The sequence below is a fragment of the Scyliorhinus canicula genome, chromosome 17 (assembly GCF_902713615.1).
Source record: "Scyliorhinus canicula chromosome 17, sScyCan1.1, whole genome shotgun sequence".
Lineage (NCBI taxonomy): Eukaryota > Metazoa > Chordata > Chondrichthyes > Carcharhiniformes > Scyliorhinidae > Scyliorhinus > Scyliorhinus canicula.
Window position 1 is genome coordinate 59,727,710 of NC_052162.1, and position 18,421 is coordinate 59,746,130.

At 44.9% G+C, this 18,421-nt stretch overlaps 1 protein-coding gene across 7 annotated transcripts in view; it reads right to left on the reverse strand.

Moving 5' to 3' along the window:
- LOC119951340 (Krueppel-like factor 12) overlaps nt 1-18,421 on the reverse strand; it is a 210,150-nt gene that overhangs the window by 146,096 nt on the left and 45,633 nt on the right. The window contains exon 1 of one of the 7 annotated variants that reach the window (XM_038774464.1): nt 288-405. The exons of 5 other annotated variants lie outside the window; for them this stretch is intronic. The gene's annotated coding sequence lies outside the window, so the exon portion shown is untranslated. Of the gene's footprint in view, nt 1-287; nt 406-18,421 lie in introns of those variants that run through there. One more of the 7 variants, XM_038774467.1, reaches the window with a different exon arrangement.

Sequence of the window (18,421 nt, forward strand, 5' to 3'; positions counted from 1 at the left end):
TATTGAGTAAACCTACATTACAGCAGGGGAAAAGAGGGATTTGCACTGTGTGGTGGTGGGGCGGGTGGGGGGGAATGTGAGGGGGTAGCCACCAGACGTCGGTATCAGGCTGCCCGCTCAAAATTAAAGCTATCACTTGGTGCACTCTTGTCGGTGCACTATTGCATGTTAAAATGCTGAGTGGATGGCAGCATTTTATTTCAAAATGCATCAAAAACTCTTACACCAGGCTCATTTATGACATAATCTGTTAAATTTTTAGTGTTCAGAAGTAATGCTATACTTGCAGTTGGTGTTGAGAGAGCATTCTTCTACGCTGATTCATTAGCTGCTAAAAATTATACTTATGCTCAATAGATACAAAGCAAGTTGAGCCTGCTTGCAGTCGCTGGCTCCAGTCATCAACAGTCACAATGGACCAGCCATGCTGTTAGGAACAAATAGTTAGGTATTACTATTTAACATTAAGTTCAACTTTTTAAATCCCCAACAGTTTTCCTGAACTTGCAACTCCTCATTGTTAGCTGAATCTCTTTACAAGTTCTAGCTCCAGCCTCCTGAAGAGTCCTAGTCCGTGAAACTACAACCTAGTCTATCATTCTCCTTTGGCACAGACAATAAGAAACTGTCCTAGTCTCACCCACTCATCGGGAGCACACATTTGCTCTCTAGATTCCTCAACTTTCGACACTCACCGGCCATATCATCACCGTATCCAGTTCAATAACATCGCTGCTCATTTTCCAAAAGATGCCATAGGATCTAATCTCAGGTCTCAGCAGAGTTAGTCCTTGCAGAGTTAAAAATTCTAAAATCTACATGAAACTATTCTGAGGGAGCAAATGGGGCTTCAGTTGAAAGTCCTGCGCTCCCTCAGTATGACCCTAGAGTGTCAACCTAGATATTTGTGCACAAGTCTTTGAAGTTACTACTGAATTCACAAACCTCTAACTTAGAGGCAAGATGTGAGTGCCAACAACTGAGCCACGACCAACATCTCAAATTAAGTATCTCAATCTAAAATGGCCCAGTCAAGCCTGTTGGTTTTTTTCTTCAATCCTCCAATAAAAAAGGAGCATCTTGTTCCCCTTAATCAAAATATTTAAAAAGGAAGTTTGGCTATATACAAGAGACATGGCTTAGAGATCCTATATTAAAAAACTGTTCAAGTGATCCCAGCACAGCTCTCAAGACCCACAGAAGCAAATGAAATCTTCAAAAATATTTTACTTATTTCAGTGTTTCATGATAGTCTGTTTACTAGTGTGGAAAACTGATGTTTTTCAACCCCACCAATTCCACACCCTAGGCCGTACTACTGCAAAAGCCCAAACATGTAGACTAAGAAAATCAAAAATACCTGATTGGCAGCTGGCAAAGGATAGGCTAATGACCGAGCAGAGAGATCATTATTCATAGCATGGTACATTTTAAACTAGGCGGACAAAAAAAAGAGCCTCTGTACAATTAGCTTTTTTGCGTGCAAGGGAGGAGAATAAAATGCTTCTTATTCTACAAATATATTAACAATGTGGGAGATGGGCAGCACGGTGGCACAGTGGTTAGCACTACTGCCTCATGCACCGAGGTCCCAGTTTCAATCTCAGCTCTGGGTCACAGTCCTTGTGGAGTTTGCACATTCTCCCCGTGTTTGCGTGGGGTTTTCCCCACAACCTAAAGATGTGCAGGGTAGGTGGATTGGCCACACTAAACTGCCCCTTAATTGGAAAAACTGAATTGCGTACTCTAAATCTACATAAATAAACAATGTGGGAGATGGTGGTATATTGGTAACATCACTAGACTAGAAAGCCAGAAGCTGAAGCTAATGCGCTGGGGTTGTGGGTTCAAATCGCATCACGGCAGTTGGCAAAATTTAAGTACAATTTTAAAATCTGGAATTGAAAGCTAATCTCAGTGATGGTGACGATGAAGCCTTCATCGACTGCCATTAAAAAAAGTCTGGTTCACACGTGCCCTATAGGGAAGGAAATCTGCCACCCTTACCAAGTCTGGCTTATAGTCTGGACTCCAGACCCACAGCAATTAGATTTGATTCTTAAATGGCCCAGCAAGTCACTTAGATCAATTAGGGCAATTAGTGATGGGCAGCAAAGGCTGGCTTTGCCACAGACACCCATATCCAATAAAAGAACAAATTATGTATTTAGGTTGCCCAGAGAAAAACGTGTAATCAACCAAGCAAAAGAACATGACAAAGAAAAGAGATTGCACCTGTTCAGAGTCAGAATCTGTTTTGCCGGATGATTCTGACAGCTGGTTCACTAACCTCTAGCTCAGGGGCTGAATTCTCCGGCCTCCCAGCAGCTTGCTTCTCGGCAGTGGGAGGCAGCATGCTGTTTGCTGGTGGCGTGATTCTCCTCTCCCATTGGGAATTCCTATTGAATCTACCCCACACCGCCAGGAGACACATGGGCAGCGTTGCGCTGCCAGCGGGACCAGAGAGTACCACGCTCGGCAAATGGCCAGAGAATTCCTGCCCAGGTCTAGCATTTTTAGGCTAGCCTTGGCAGCCTAACGTCTCAACACACCTAAAGCAAGGAAGCAGGCACACTTTGGGCAGGATTCTCCAACCCTCCGTGCCGACATCGCGCTCGAAATCGGGGGCGGAGGATTATCCAAAATAGGCCCCCATGGCAGCATGCGATTCTCCGGCAACCGGAGATGCACCATCATTCTCGCACGCGCGATCAACGCAGCGCCTGTCGGGGGCCGTTGGAACAGGCCCACCCCCCCGGCGATTCTCCGTGCTCGATGGGCCGAGTGTCCGCCGAGTCCCGCCAGCATGGTTCTAATGTGGTTCCACCCAGCGGGAACTCTGAGTCGTAGCTGATGTGCGCGTTGTGGTGGGGTGGCATGGGTATTGGTCACTGGGGGGGGGGGTGCCTCGACGACGATCGGGCCAGCGATCGGGGGCCACTGCGATCCGGGAGTGACCTATCTTTCACCGCAGAGGGCTGCTGTGTGGCTCCGCCATGACGGCGCCCACACCGAGGTGGGCCGCCGTGTGCATGCGCGGACACGTTTGCGCCCACCGTGCGCATGCACGGCCGCACAGTCTGTCCAGCAGGGCCCCGCCGGCAGCCAGAGCTGCGGGATGCATGCCGTGGCCCTGCTAGCCCCCTGGAGAACGAGGAATCACCCCGGGCTTTCTAGGAAGATGTCCGAGTGATTCTCGTCCGTTTTCCGGCGGGCGTGGGGACTTAGTCCCCCAAAGGGAGAATCCCACCCTTTACCTTTGTTGGGTCTATACAGACACCCCCGGACATGAAGGAAAGTTCCAGGCAGACAGGCAACAAGCAGTATGCACTGATAGCACGAGTATGAATTTCACGGGTGTCAATATCAACATCGTCGCAGTTGCCAAATTCTCTTCACAGTAAAAAAAACAGGACAGTTCATCAATAAGGGAACTGAGTTATATGAGCAGAATTTGAAACAGAGTTTCCAGAATTGCAGACTATGGGCCATTTTATGGTTAGTGAAGCAACTGATTTATACACTTCATTTAATAACTGTAACCGAAATGACTGGAGGACATTAATTCCTCATTGATTGACTTCCCCCAATTCGCAATAGGTAAATGGATCATCTCCAATGACATTAAATGATTCACAGTTAAGATCTCTGGTTTTTAGTCAGATTAGTTGACATTAGCCATGACAGTAGAGGGACACTATCACTGGCTTCAGCATCCCAGAGTTAATAAGGGGAATATAACTCATGATCACTATCCATGACTCCTGATGAAATAATGGCAAGGCCAAGATTACATTCAGCTGTGACCTCTCCTCCTGGTCAAACACCTTTTCAGAATTTATCATCAAGACATGGAAAATGGAGCGGAGCCGGAAGGATAAAAAAAGGTAAGAAAGAGCGAGACTCAGAGCAAGGTGCTAGCTTGGAGTTTGGGGCTGACCTGGGGCAAGTGGAAGCAGCTATTTGGGTGATTATAATCCAGTAAATATTTAATACTTTTATCACTTATAGTTTCGACGGTCTATATTTTGTGGTCTGTAGTTTGTAAGGGCTACATTCTGTAGTAACAAGGACCAGGGAAGAAGGGTTCTAGGATAATTGATATTATTTGATTTTAAGTATCTTCCAGAAAGTTAAATTTAAAAGGGATAAGTCATGGCAGGAGAGCTCAAAGCTGTGATGTGCTCCTCCTTCTCCATGCGGGAAGCCCAGAATATTTCCAGAACCCAGGGCCAGCAAATCTGGAACTGTCTTCAGCTGCAGCTCTTGGAAGCCCAGGTTTCGGAGTTGGACGGCAGCTGGGGACACCGTAGAGCATCCACGAAGCAGGGAGTAACGTGGACAGCCTATATAGAGAGGTGGTCACAACGGAGGCTAATGTAAGCCTACTTGTGACACTGATAAAAGATTATTATGCCCTTCTATGCACCCTGTGACATCAGGGAGTCCCCTCCATAAAGCAATTCCCTCTAGGGCGACATGGTGGCACAGTGGTTAGCACTGCTGCCTCACGGCGGCCAAGATCTGGGTTTGATCCCAACGCCGGTCCGTGAGGAGTTTGCACATTCTTCCCGTGTTTGCGTGGGTCTCAACCTCACAAACTCAAAGATGTGCAGGGTAGGTGGATTGGCCATGCTAAATTGCCCCATAATTGTGAAAAATAATTGGGTACTCTAAATTTATAATAAATAAATGAACTCCATCAATGTACAGCTGGTATGTGACCACAAGAAGTGATTCATGCACTTGTGTGTATTTTTTCCAGAGAGCATGCACGACAGTTACATCCTCAGACAATCGCAGATCCCAGACATTTTCGAAGGTCACTCAAGGCTGTAGGGACGCCTCATACGGGACAAGAGATATCCCTGTAGGTGTTGGCTGATGTCAGTGGGAAAGCCAGAAACAGCAGCAGAAGTCCGGTACAGCGAGGCTCACATGATGAGGAGTGCCAGCGGGGGCTTGAGGATGTCGGTGAGACGCCGGGTGTTGGGGACCTGCAAGATGGCGGCATGTGGGATCGAGGTGAAATCTCGGTGGGTGGCGGAAGGGGAGAGTTTAAAGAGGAGACAGGGAGCATTTACCACGGATGATTGGAGTAGGTCATTCATCTATTTTTGGCAATGCACACCCATCCTCTTGGTCAGGCTTCTGACACTGACCAGTGCTGCCACCATGTCCCAGACGGGATTTGTCACCTTGGTGGAGGGCCTCCTGCCAGCCCCAGGGTATAGTGTAGCCCGCCTCTCCTCCACCGCAACCAGCCAACGGTTGAGGGGCCCCTCCATAAATCTAAGAGGGGATTTCCTCGCTGCCATCCTCCTTGAATAAGATGGGCCGAAGGGCCTCTTGTGCACTGCATGTCTCTATGAGAGAAAATACTGCAGAGGCATTTAAATGCAGTGCCCCCTCATTGAAGTGCTCAGATGACAACTCCACCCCCTCTCCCATCGGGTTGGACAAAACGTACGCTTCGCGCCTCAGCCATTTTTCATCTGCTGGGAATCCTTCTGAATGCCTGAAGATTGTGGTCAGGATCACGCTGCCGGGGCCGGTGGCGATCACACTGATTTTCTCACCGAAAACGACACGTCATACTTTTTTCCGGAAAATTCTGCCCATTATGTTCTGCAACATTGCATTACTTTGAAGTGCAAAACAAGCAGCAGATGGTTGAGTCAAGGCACTGCCACAACCAAATGTTGTTCAGTATTCTCAGCTGAGGCAGTAAACATTGACATCATCCTAATGGGAATAGGGAGATTGTTTCAAAAGGGCACATGTCATCTAATTTGGGTACATGGTGGGGGGGGGGGGGGGGGGGGGGGGGGGGGGGCGTTGGCAGCAGAACCATGAGGGGCTGTAATCAGTAAAACGGGCCCATCTGTTTCCAGAGTGATGTCATTTTTGGGACATCATCCATACCAAACACCGCAGCTTCATCAGACCCCAGACTGCACAACATCAAGTCAAGTTTCCAAGAAAACATCATTTTGGGACTTTAACCAGTGCTTTTTTCTCATCCCATCTGAACCCAGCAATGATTGCCCACAAGAAAACACTCTTGTCAGTATTGTGTTCAGGCAGAACAACACCAATTTGTATTTATATAATGCTCTTTAATGTGATGAAATATCCCAAGGGTTTTCAGAGGAGCGTTATGAAACAAAATATATACGCAGCCACACAAAGTGCAATTAGGTCAGGAAAACAAAAGCTCACTCAAAGAGGTAGGTGATGGAGTATCTGAAAGGAGGAATGGGAGGTAAAGAGGTGGCGAGGTTTAGGGAGGGAATTCCAGAGGTTCAGGCAGCAGGCGGGTGGGTCACTACCTAAATTATGGATCACGGAAACAGCAGAGTGGATGGCAGGATCCCCCATCTTCCAAGACTGCACCCTGCACTGGCAGCACACGAGGCCACTAGGCATTGCCTCTGCCCCGCTCGTCTCTCGATTTTCACTGTATCTTGAAGCCAGGCCCCACCACGAACCCGTGGGCATGCCTCAGCTGCTGACCTGCAATTCACCTGAGCCTAACCCCTTCGCCTGGCTCTACAAGAATGACCTGGGCTCCAAAATCAGCAACTTCAATACGCTGAACCTGCATGTCTCCCCGCTTCCTGGTCATGGTCCATGAGCTGAAGAGGTTCCGATGAATGAACAAACTGATGTGTACATAAAATAACAATATTTTTACAAAGTACCTCAAAAACAATGATTTCCATATTTATGTAATGTATTATATGTTGATCTATAATAAGTGAACTTTAATAATTATAAACAGAATGTTACTTTGCTGCTGTATCATCTTTGTTGGCTTCTGGGTTCATGTTAAGTGGTAAAATAGGGTCATATTGGAAAACATTTTCAGAAGTGTTGGCTTAGGGTCTAGGCAACTGACGGCATGGCCAACAATGGTGGAGCAATTCAAATCTGGGGTGTTCATGCGGTCAGAATTATATCAATGCAGAAATCTCAGTGGGTTGTGGGGCTGGAGGAAATGACAGAGCTTGGGGTGAAGAACATTGAGGGATTTGATAACAAGGATGAGAATTTTTCAAACAAGATGTTGTCTGACTGGGAGCCACAGTCGGTCAGCAGGGGCAGGATGGTAGGTGAACGCGGACTCGGCGACAAGTTAGGAGACAGGCAACAGAGTTTAGTTGATCTCGAATTTACGGAAGATAGAAATTGGGAGGCCACCCAGGTGTATATTGGAATAGTCCTGTCTTCGAGATAACAACTATAAGAATGAAGGTTTCAGCAGCAGACAAGCTGAGGCAGAACAAGTTGGATGATGATCTGCAGGTGTGAATAAGTAGTTTTAGGGGTGGAAGAAATGAGGTCACAAGCTCATCTTAAGGTCAATTGAGATATCAAGGTTGCAAAACAGTTTGGTTTTGTCTCAGACAGTTGCCAACGAGGGATACGGAGTTCATAGCTAGGGAACACAGTTTGGAGGGGGGTGGGGGAACAAAAAAGCTTCAGTTTTCCCAATAGTTATATGAGGAAATTTCAACTCCTCCAGTTCTGGATGTCAGGTAAGCACCTTTAAAAGTGGAGGAGTCGAGACCAGTGGTAGCATGGTACAGCTGGGTGCCGTCAGCTTATGTGTGAAACCTAAAATTGCGCTTTTCGATAACAGGGTAACACATGGGTGATCGATCCTTAGGAAGCAGCAGACACACTGGTTCAGGAGCCGGAAGTTTAGATCGATAAGAATGCAACCAAGTGAGAGTAGTCCCACCCAGCTGATCAACTGTGGAGTGACGGTCGAGGAAGAGTCAAAAGCTGCAGACAGCTTGAGAAGGACAAAGGGGCAAAAAGTTCACCTTTGTCACAACCACATAAGATGTTGTTTATGACTTTGGTAAGTGAGGTTTTTGTACTGTAACAGGGACGAAAATCCAATCGAAGGGATTCAAACATGGACTGCTTGGAAATATGGGCACCGCTAGAGGCCTCTGGAGAGGAATGGGAAGTTGGAGATGGGATGGTTGCCTGCAGGGACATTGATGATGATGGCAGATTTGAAGCAGAGAGGGGCAACACTTGTAAAGAGAGAACCGTTAAAAATATTGACTAACATAGATGCATGGATGTAAAATTGAATGATCAACAGTTTAACAGTTTAAGATTGTAAAGTCACAAGAAATAGGAGGAGTAGACTGTTTGGCCAATTGAACTAGCTCTGCCACTCAGTAAGCTGAGCAGATTGTGGCCTTAAGCCAACGTTCCTACCTGCCACCCATAACCAATGCCTCCCTTGTGGATCAGAAATCTGGCTAACTCGTCTTCAATATATTCAATGACCCAGCCTCCACTGCTCACTGAGAAAGAGAATTCCAAAGATTAACGACTCTCAGAAGAAATTCTTCCTCACCTCTGTCGTAAACAGTGCCCCCTAGTTCTAGATTCCCCACGAGGAGAAACATTCTCTCAGCATATACCCTGTCAAATCCACTCAGAATCTATTATGTATCAACAAGATCAGTGCTCATTCTTCCAAACTCCAATGGGTATAGGACCAACCTGCTCAATCTTTCCTCATAAGACCGGCCCGACAAACAAAGGATCAGCCCAGTCAAGCTATCCAAAATTGCTTTCATTGTAATATACCCAAGGAAGGAGACCAGAACTGTACACCGTACTCCAGGAGCAATTTCACCAATGCCCTGCAAAGCTGTAGAGAGTCCACCCTACTTTTATACTCCAACCCCTTTGCAATAAAAGCCAACATCTATTTGCCTTCCCAATTACTGTATTGTGATTCATGTACAAGGACACCCACATTTCTCTGTTCGGCAGCATTGTATAGTCACTCCCCCTTAAATAATATTCTAATTTCCTATTCTTCCTGCCGAAGAGGACAGTCTCACACTTTCCCACCATTGCCAATCTTTTGTGGACTCACTTAACCTACCTATATCCCTTTTCAGGCCCTTGTATCCTCTCTCAATTTGCTTTCCTATCTACAGTTGTTTGATAAGCAATGTCGGCTGCAATACAGTCTGTCCCTTCATCCAAGTCTTTAATATAGATCATAAATGGTTGGAGCCACTAGCGCTCCACTAGTTACAGTTTGCTAAGCTGCAAATAATTTATCCTTACTCCATTTCCTGTTCGTTAGCCATGCCAATATATCATCTCCAACACTATGAGTGCTTGTTTTGTGCAGTAACCATTTGTGTGACACCTTACCAAATGCCTTTTGGAAATCCAAACACACTATATCTAGCAGGATCCCTTTATCCACCTAGCTCATTCCGTCTTCAAAAGAGCATTCTCAAAATGTGTCACCATGATTTCCCTTTCACAAAACCATGTAGACAAAGCTTGAATATATTATGATTTCCTCAATGTCCTACTGCTACCTCCATAATAATGGATTCTGGCATTTTCCTAAATACAGATTTTGTACTAACTGGTTTATAGTTTTCTGCTTTATTTCCTTCCTTTCTTTCAGAGGTGCTGAATTTGTGGTTTTCCAATCCGATGTGGCCATCCCAGAATCTAGGGAATTTTGGAAGATTATAACCAATGCATCCACTATCTCTGAAGCCACATTGTTTTGGCCTTAAAATTCAGGCCATGGGGCAGCATGGTGGCCTAGTGGTTAGCACAATCGCCTCACGGCGCTGAGGTCCCAGGTTCGATCCCGGCTCTGGGTCACTGTCCGTGTGGAGTTTGCACATTCTCCCCGTGTCTGCGTGGGTTTCGCCCCCACAACCCAAAAATGTGCAGAGTAGGTGGATTGGCCACACTAAATTGCCCCTTAATTGGAAAAAATAATTGAGTAATCTAAATTTTTTTTAAAAATTCAGGCCATCAGGCCCAAGGGATTTATCAGCCTTTAGTCCCATTTGCTTTTCCAGTGCTTTATCTCTAATGATTGGGATTGTTTCAAGTCCTCCGTCCTTTAGCCTCTTGCTTTTCTACTATGCTTGGGATACTTTTTGTGCCTTTTACAGTGAACACAGGTACAAAATACTTATTCAAAGACTTCCGCCATTTCCTCATTTTCCGTTATTAATTCCCCTCCAAGGGACAAACTTATACTTTAGCTACTCTTTTTGTGAGCTTATAGAATCTTTTACTTTCTGTTTTTATATTTCTTGCTGGTTTTATCTCAGACTCTGATTTCCCCCTTTTTTTGTAAACAAAAATTCATCCTTTGCTAGTTTCTAAAATATTCCCAATTTTCTGACCTACTATTAATCTTCGCAGCATTGTTCATCTTTTCTTTCAGTGGGAATAGGTTTGGAGGGTGCAGAAGCAAATTTAAAAAATTTTTAAAGGTGAAAGAATTGTAAAAAAAAAGCAACACTAGGAGTTCTGTTTTATAAATTGATTTTAGTATATTATAACTGACTGAACACGATCGAAGATTCACTTTCAAATACTATGAAATTCCCTCGGGAGCTGAAAGGGACTAATGAGGAGGATATCTGTGGGTGTCCTGCTACAGACAGTCAACAGGTACTGGAAAATGTCCAGCCACTGGAAGCAAGCCAACACAATACCTTCAATTAAAAAGGGAAACAAATCTGAATTAGGCAATTACAGGTCCATTAGCCAAACGTGAATAAATAATTTTTTTAAAATGTAACCCATACTGAACCATAGGGTGGGGAGTATCTATATATCTCTAGCTTAACAAGAAACAGCCCACATGGATTTAGAAGAGGAATGTTCAGCTTGACTTCTTTTATGAAGTTGCAGATGTTAGTGGAACTCCCTATGATGCAAATGATGTGGACTTTAAAAAGGTTTTTGACTAGTTCCCACATGAAAGACTTGTAATAAAACTATAAAGTGTGGAAATCTAGTATAGAACACGGACCTGAATAAAGTTTAGGCAAGGATGGTATGCACAACAGAAACAGAGTCAGACTGGAGGTGCAAATCTCACAAATGGAGTGCTGCAGGGAATGGTGGTTGGCCCAGCATCTCTTGTGTGTAGATGAGAAACAGAGGTGGAAACCAAATGGAAGTGTGTTACATCTACAAAGAGCACCATAACTAGATTGAAAAGTGGGGACAGGAAATGTTGTTAACAATTTGAATTAATTTTGGTTAAGTTTTGCAATTGGGAAGACAAATGCATTCAAATTTAGTACGCTGTAGGGCAGCAGGGCGACACAGTGGTTAGCACTGGGATTACAGCGCTAAGGACCCGGGTTCGAATCCTGGCCCTGGGTCACTGTCCATGTGAAGTTTGCACATTTGCCCCGTGTCTGCGTGAGTTTCACCCCCACAACCCAAAGATGTGCAGGTTAGGTGGATTGGCCATGCTAAATTGCCCCTTAACTGGGAAAAAAAAATAAACACTTCATAAATGCTTGGAATGATCTACCAATCAAGATAGTGGAATTAATAATATTCTAGAACTTCAAAATGTATTTGGGTGCTTGGAAGGGAAAGTTGGAATGCTAGAGGTACATATCTTAATGGAAGCCCTTATCCTCGCCTTCATCTTTAACGTTTCGCAAATCCAATGATTCAGTAACTTCACAACCCATTATGAGATTAAGTTGTACCAAAATTATTGCAGGAAAGTTACATTTTGTCAAAAGTTTTTCATCTTGCACTCATCAGGACAATCACAAGAATACCAATGTCAGGGGAAACAACAATACTATACTATACTATATGAGAAGAGTGCTGATTGGTTCGTAGGTGGACTCTGGTGGAGGTTTTGCCATGAGAATGCACCAGTTAATGGGACCGAAGGTTAACTGCCAAGCATTGTTTCAAAAATTTAAACTCAGCAACTTGACTCCGATTGGTCAAGGCAAATCAATTAACATTCAATTTACAACAGCTTTATATTCAAATCTTGGGAAAAATTTCCATCCTGTGTGGCAGCTAGAAACCCATCTGGAGGCACAGAACAATTGTGCAATGGTTACTTGACAGGGAGCACATTTAACAAATGGCTATGTTTTTCAATTTATGTAACAAAATGGATTTTAAATCTACATGTGTGTTGTTGTCTTGCCTCTTCCAAAGGCTCGGACTCACAACTGGCACCTTGCACAAGTCACAAGGCCAAATATGGTGTCCTTACATCTAGATCATGTATCAAATGTGGGCTAATAAAACTTGGACAAGTAAAAGATATTTCAACAGGTTCACTTTTTCCAAGTCTCTTATTTATTCCAAGTCTCTTATTTATTCCAAGTCTCTTATATATGCTAGTTCTTTCTTTTCACACTTTTTTTTTAAAAACACAGATATATTGTTTCCCTTTTCGCAAGTATACATATGCGCTATTCCCAAACATTGTATTTACAGGTAATGGTGCAGCATTAGCCATTTTCCAGGGTGGAAAACATTTTTGGTTCAGAAGTTCAACTTCAAAACATTCAGTCTAATTAGATCTTGAAAAATAATCTTTCCATTATCAGATAGTTACAGGACACAAGTTCTTCCATTAAAGGCTCCCTGTATTCTTGCTTTATTCATATTTCAATATGCTCCACAGGTTCCTCAGGCACAGATGATTCATACAGGTTCCGAGACACACAACATTTGAAACTGAGATGTGTAAAATTTTCCACTCCTGCAGTGCACTCAAAAGCAGATCCTGGCGAAGATCTAAAATTGCTGTGCATGGCCGGTGGGTTAGGTTGAAAAACCTACGGACCGGAATAAAGCAATCCTCTTCAGTTCAGTTTCCTGGGTCAGTTAAACCAGAAATCCTTGCCCTGTCCAATCCAAGCTTAAGTCAGCAGGTCTGTAATCGAGTCAATAATGTATACAAAGACAAATCTGTTCCAAATGTTGTCAGCTTAGTTTCTTATATGAATCACCTCTGTCAAGAGGTCAGAGTCCAAATCCCACCAATTACAAGAGTCAATTTCTGCCAACCACTGTTCACCAAGAAACACGTCTCTTTTTCATTGATGATTGTTCAGAAAAGCTTTTAGAATTTTCAACAGAGTTGTGAAATAAAGATTTCATTTTTTTTTTAAAGCTCTTTATAGAAGTCTCAACATAATTTCTCAGCTAACTACAAGAATATATGTAGCTGCTGCAGGAGTAGCTTAAGAAAGAAATGAACGTGTACAGCTCAATCTGTAAAGTACATTGTATTATGGATAGCAAAATACTAAAAAGGTGTTCAAAATGCAGCACAATGGGACAGTGGTCAGAATTGCTGCTTACGGCGCTGAGGACCCGGGTTCAATCCCGGCCCTGTGTCACTGTCTGTGTGGAGTTTGTACATTCTCCCTGTGTCTGCGTGGGTTTCACCCTCACAACCCAAAGATGTACAAGTTAGGTGGATTGCCCACACTAAATTGACCCTTAATTGGAAAAAAGTAATTGGGTACTCTAAATTTTAAAAAACATTGAGGGCTGCTATGATGATCACGATCACAGGGAGCTGGTGTCCTCCACCTCTGCGTGCCGCCAAGATGGAATGAATGTGGCACAGGTACCACACTGTCCCCCTGGTGAGGTGGTATCTCCTGCATGATACGTTGTCCGACAGCTCTATGAAGGACACACGGATCCTGTATACCCTCGGTCTCATTCTTCGCCTTCGAGCACCCTGATTGGATGGTGCGGCCTCCGGCCCTCAGCCTACCCAGCGGCCCGCTGGTCTACTGGCGCTGAGCATTCCCTGGGTGGTGCCACTCATTGCTCCTGGGGTCTATGTTTTATCAGAGCTGTGATAAGCAGAACTACCAGTTCTGTCTATATCTCTTGGTTAGCTATATGAGAGAACTAGAGCACGAGAGCACAAGAGAACGAGAGCGAGAGAGCGACAGTCCTGGAAGCAGCCAAGCCTACACTTTATCCGGCAGCTACTGCTCACTCACATCTCAGGTTCCCTTCCATCTCCATTGTGTGACCCGTCCCAGTCAATACCCCGCCTCGTCAGTCACCTCTGGCCACCCGCCTAGTTATTGCCTCCCTTATTCTCTACATCACTCGGTATTCTGATAGGATGTTTTCCCCTCCTTCATGGGCAGGGTCTACTGGACGGTGATGTCCACCTTGGGGGGTCAATGGATCCTCATGGTAGGCGTTGGGGTCTGAAAAATAAGCAGACAGTCCCTCCCGATCCAGTGTACCCTAGAGCCTGTGCTTGAATGTTGAGTTATCACCCCCATCCTCGACACTGAACTGTGGAAAGCTGACATTAAGAGTTAACTCTTGATAGCCAACTAGTTTGACGAGCAAGAGTCTCAGGAATATTAGAGGGCACAATTATTTTCTGCACCAGGGTTAGGTAAGGCACCCTTCTTACTCACCTACACCATTTAGGAATTTCATTGCTGTTGGGCCTTTACACTCCTGGACAGCCACTCAATTAATTTTTTTTTTTAACGAATGCCCCCTGACCGCCGCCCCCCCCCAACCCGGGCAAGGCACCCAGCCCATGAGGCCCGCCTCCTTCACTCTCATCACACCCTCATGTGCCCCATATCCACAGCCACACCATACCCCCAATCCACAATCAGCTCACTAACACACTGCTCTAAGAACTTTTCATACAACATGGGCCGCAGGCTTCGGAACAAGCACACCAGCTGCCAACTCCATCCCAAAAGCCCCCAAACCGCCTGGTGGGTGGGAAGATTTAATGAGGGCTGAAGATGCAACGTGAACCATCCACAGTATATTATCATGGATTCAAATTGATGCAAATCAGGTTCATACCCTTCCTGGGCGTGAACCTGATCACGTCATTGGAGAGAGCCTGGGGAGATCACGTCCCAAAATCTCGCCAGTGTGAAATTTAATGGCCATTACGGGATGTGTGCCTGTAGCTAACAGGCCTGATAAACTCTGCCCAGTTTTGTACTGTTGCATATTCAAATAATGGAGACTTACATTTTCCTTAATATGGTGAGGCATTTAGAACTATATTTCTCAATGAATTATTTTCTCCTCTTCTGGCTGCAGTGACCACATTAGGATTTTCTTTCATTGGTGCTGTTGCCCCTGTTGTGCCTTGCGCAATGATCATAGAAACTTAGAAAATAGCAGGAGGAGGCCTCCCAGCCCTTTGAGTCTGCTTCACCATTCATTATCATGGCTGATCATCCAACTCAGTAACCTGTTCCCGCTTTCCACCCGCATCTTTCGATTCTTTTAGCCCCGAAAGTTGTATCTAAATCCTTCACAATGTTTTGACCTCAACTGTCATCTGTGGCAGTGAATTCCAGAGGCTCACCACTCTCTGGATGAAGAAATTTCTCCTGATCTCAGTCCTAAATGGTTTATCCCATATCCGTAGACATCCCTGGTTCTGAACTGCCCTGCCATCGGAAACATCCTTCCTGTCTAGCATCTACCCTGTCTAGTTCAACTGGAATTCTCTAGGTTTGAGGGGGCGGCATGGTGGCTCAGTGGTTAGCATTGCTGCCTCGCAGCGCCAAGGACCCGGGTTCGATCCAGGCCCCGGGTCACTGTCCAAGTGGAGTTTGCACATTCTCCCTTGTCTGCGTGTTTCTCATCCCCACAACCCAATGTTGTGAGGGTAGGTGGATTGGCCACGCTAAATTGCCCACGCTAAACTGCCCATTAATTGGAAAAAGATTTTTAAAGAATTCTATGAGTTTCTGATATTCCCCTTCATTCTTCTAAACTCCAGTGAATATAATTCTAATCGACTCAATCTCCGCTCATAATCCTGCCATTCCAGGAACCAGTCTGGTAAACCTTCGCTGCACCCCGTCCATAGCAAGAACATCCTTCTTCAGATAAGGAGGGCAAAACTGCATGAATATTCCAAGTGTGGTCTCACCAAGGTCCAGTATAATTGCAGCAAGACATCCCTGCTCCTGTACTCGAACCCTGCTCCTGAAGTTGAATCCTCTCTCTATGAAGGCCAACATACCATTTCCCTTCCTTACCGCCTGCCACACCTGCATGCTTACTTTCAACATGTGGCGTACAAGGACACCCAGATCTCGTTGCACATTTCACCTCTCTCAACCTAAACCCATTCAGATAATAATCTGCGTTCCTGATTTTGCTACCAAAGTGGATAACCTCACATTTCTCCACGTTATACTGCATCTGCCACGCATTTGCCCACTTACTCAACTTGTTCAAATCACTCTTGAAGCTTACCTCCTCACAGCTCACCCTCCAACCCAGCTTTGTGTCATCTGCAAATTTGGAAATATTACATTTAGTTGCCTCATCTAAATCATTAATATACATTGACAATAGCTGAGATCCTAGTCACTGCATGTCATTTGGAAAAAGACCTGTTTATTCCTATTGTTTGTTTCCAGTCTGCCAACTCAATACACTATCTATCTCAATACACTACCCCCAATCCCATGCCCTTTTACACTCTAATCTCTTATGTGGGACTCTGTCGAAAGCCTTCTGAAAGTCGAAATATACCACCTCCACTGGCGCCCCTCATCAACTCTACTAGTTACATCCTCTAAAGAATTCCAGTAGATTCCCACTCACACAAGCTGCAAACTCCATTTCAGAAGCACCAAACTCTCCCCCACCCCGAGCACCCACCACCCTATTCTCGAGAGCTGGGTAGTGGACTCTGTCACCTTGGACTCCCTGGTGCTAGGTGGAGGCAGTGGTGCTCACCTCCTTCCTCCCTCGCAGGGTTCATGGCACCTGGTTCCTCTTTTTTACAACCCAGTAGCAATTCACCCTGGTGTGACATCAAGCCTGGTTGGTGGATAGATCCAATGAAGTCTGAAGATTCGGCTTTAATCTCGTTAAGGACGTTATAGTGGATTCAAATTGATGCAAATCAGGTTCAGGCCCATCCTGGGTGCGAACCTAATGATGTCACGGGGAGGGAACAGGCAGATCGTGTTCTGAAATCTCACTGGCACAAATCTGCTTTTTGGCCTCTCATGATATTTAGCGGCCATTACGGGATTTGTGCCCGCTGCTAACGGGCCTGCTAATTCCTCCCCACCGGCTGCAGAAACTGCCATTCGCATCAGCCTCAACCACACTGGAATTTCAAGGTTACTCTGCCTCAGCCATAAGCAACAGTGAAGTCTCCAATTTCTTTTTCCGTTTATCATTGAATCTAGAAGGAGAGGTCACAGATATAGGTTGAGAGGCGATAGATTTGAAACTGAGATGAAGAGGAACTACTTCTCGCAGAGGGTGGTGAATTTGTGGAACTCACTGACCCATAGTGCGGTGGAATCGGAGTCATGAAATGGTTTCAAAGGGGGAAGATAGATATATTTCTGATTTAAAAAAGAACAGGTCAAAGTGATTTGGGGAACAGGCAGGTAGGTGGATTTGAGACCAGGAAGAGATCAGCCCATGATCTGATTGAATGGCAGGGCAGGCCCGAGGGGCTGAATTGCCTATTTCTGCTCCTAATTCCGATGTTCCTACCTTACTTCAGTCAAAAAGTAACCTTTCTCTACTATAAAACTTATAATTTTGCATTCTTGTGTGCGTGCGCGTGTGTGCATTACAAAGGTTGGAATGTGTGCTTACAGATATCTGCACACCTTTACCCGGGTGGATTTTTCACACCAGAAAAAAAAACACTTTGCTTAAATTTAAGAAAGCTTGTTGGACTGAGTTCTTTGCAGTCAGCACATAAATAAAAACCCTGTTACGATCAACCGAGGCACGGGAAGGAAAGGCCAAGTCCTGACACCAAGTCCCCACGGGTTTGACAGTTGTTAATTCATTTTTTAAAAGTTAATATGCTTATGTATTGCACAGAGGTCACTGATTAAAATGGGGATTATTAATGGTCTGTAAATACACTGCCATATAGCTACGGTCTACAAAATTATGAGGGGCACAGACAGAGTGGATAGTCAGAGGCTTTTCCCCAGGGTAGAGGGGTCAATTACTAGGGGGCATAGGTTTAAGGTGCGAGGGGAAAGGTTTAGAGGAGATGTACAAGGCACATTTTTTTTTTGCACAGAGGGTAGTGCGTTCCTGGAACTCGCTGCCGGAGGAGATGGTGGAAGCAGGGACAATTGTGACATTTAAAGGGCATCTTGACAAATACATGGATAGGATGGGAATAGAGGGATACGGACCCAGGAATTGTAGAAGATTTTAGTTTAGACGGGCAGCATGGTCAGCACGTGCTTGGAGGGCCGAAGGGCCTGTTCCTGTGCTGTACTTTTCTTTGCTCTTTCTTTGTTAAACTCCCATAAAGCTGAAGTTATGTTAGTCTTTAATGCTTTAGTAGCATTAGCAATTCACCTCAGGGAGCCAGTTTCAGCAAATCGACACAGGAGTTGCCATATGCCACACATGACTCACCCATCGTACCAGAACACAACAGAAAACAATACAAAAGCAGCAAACAGTTGAACATTATTCAACAGATGCATCTCAACTAGATGCCGCACCTCAACGAGGTTCTGAATTTGAGACCAACTACACACAAGGTTCTTCTACACTACTGAACAGTTTCTGCGTGATTCCAGTT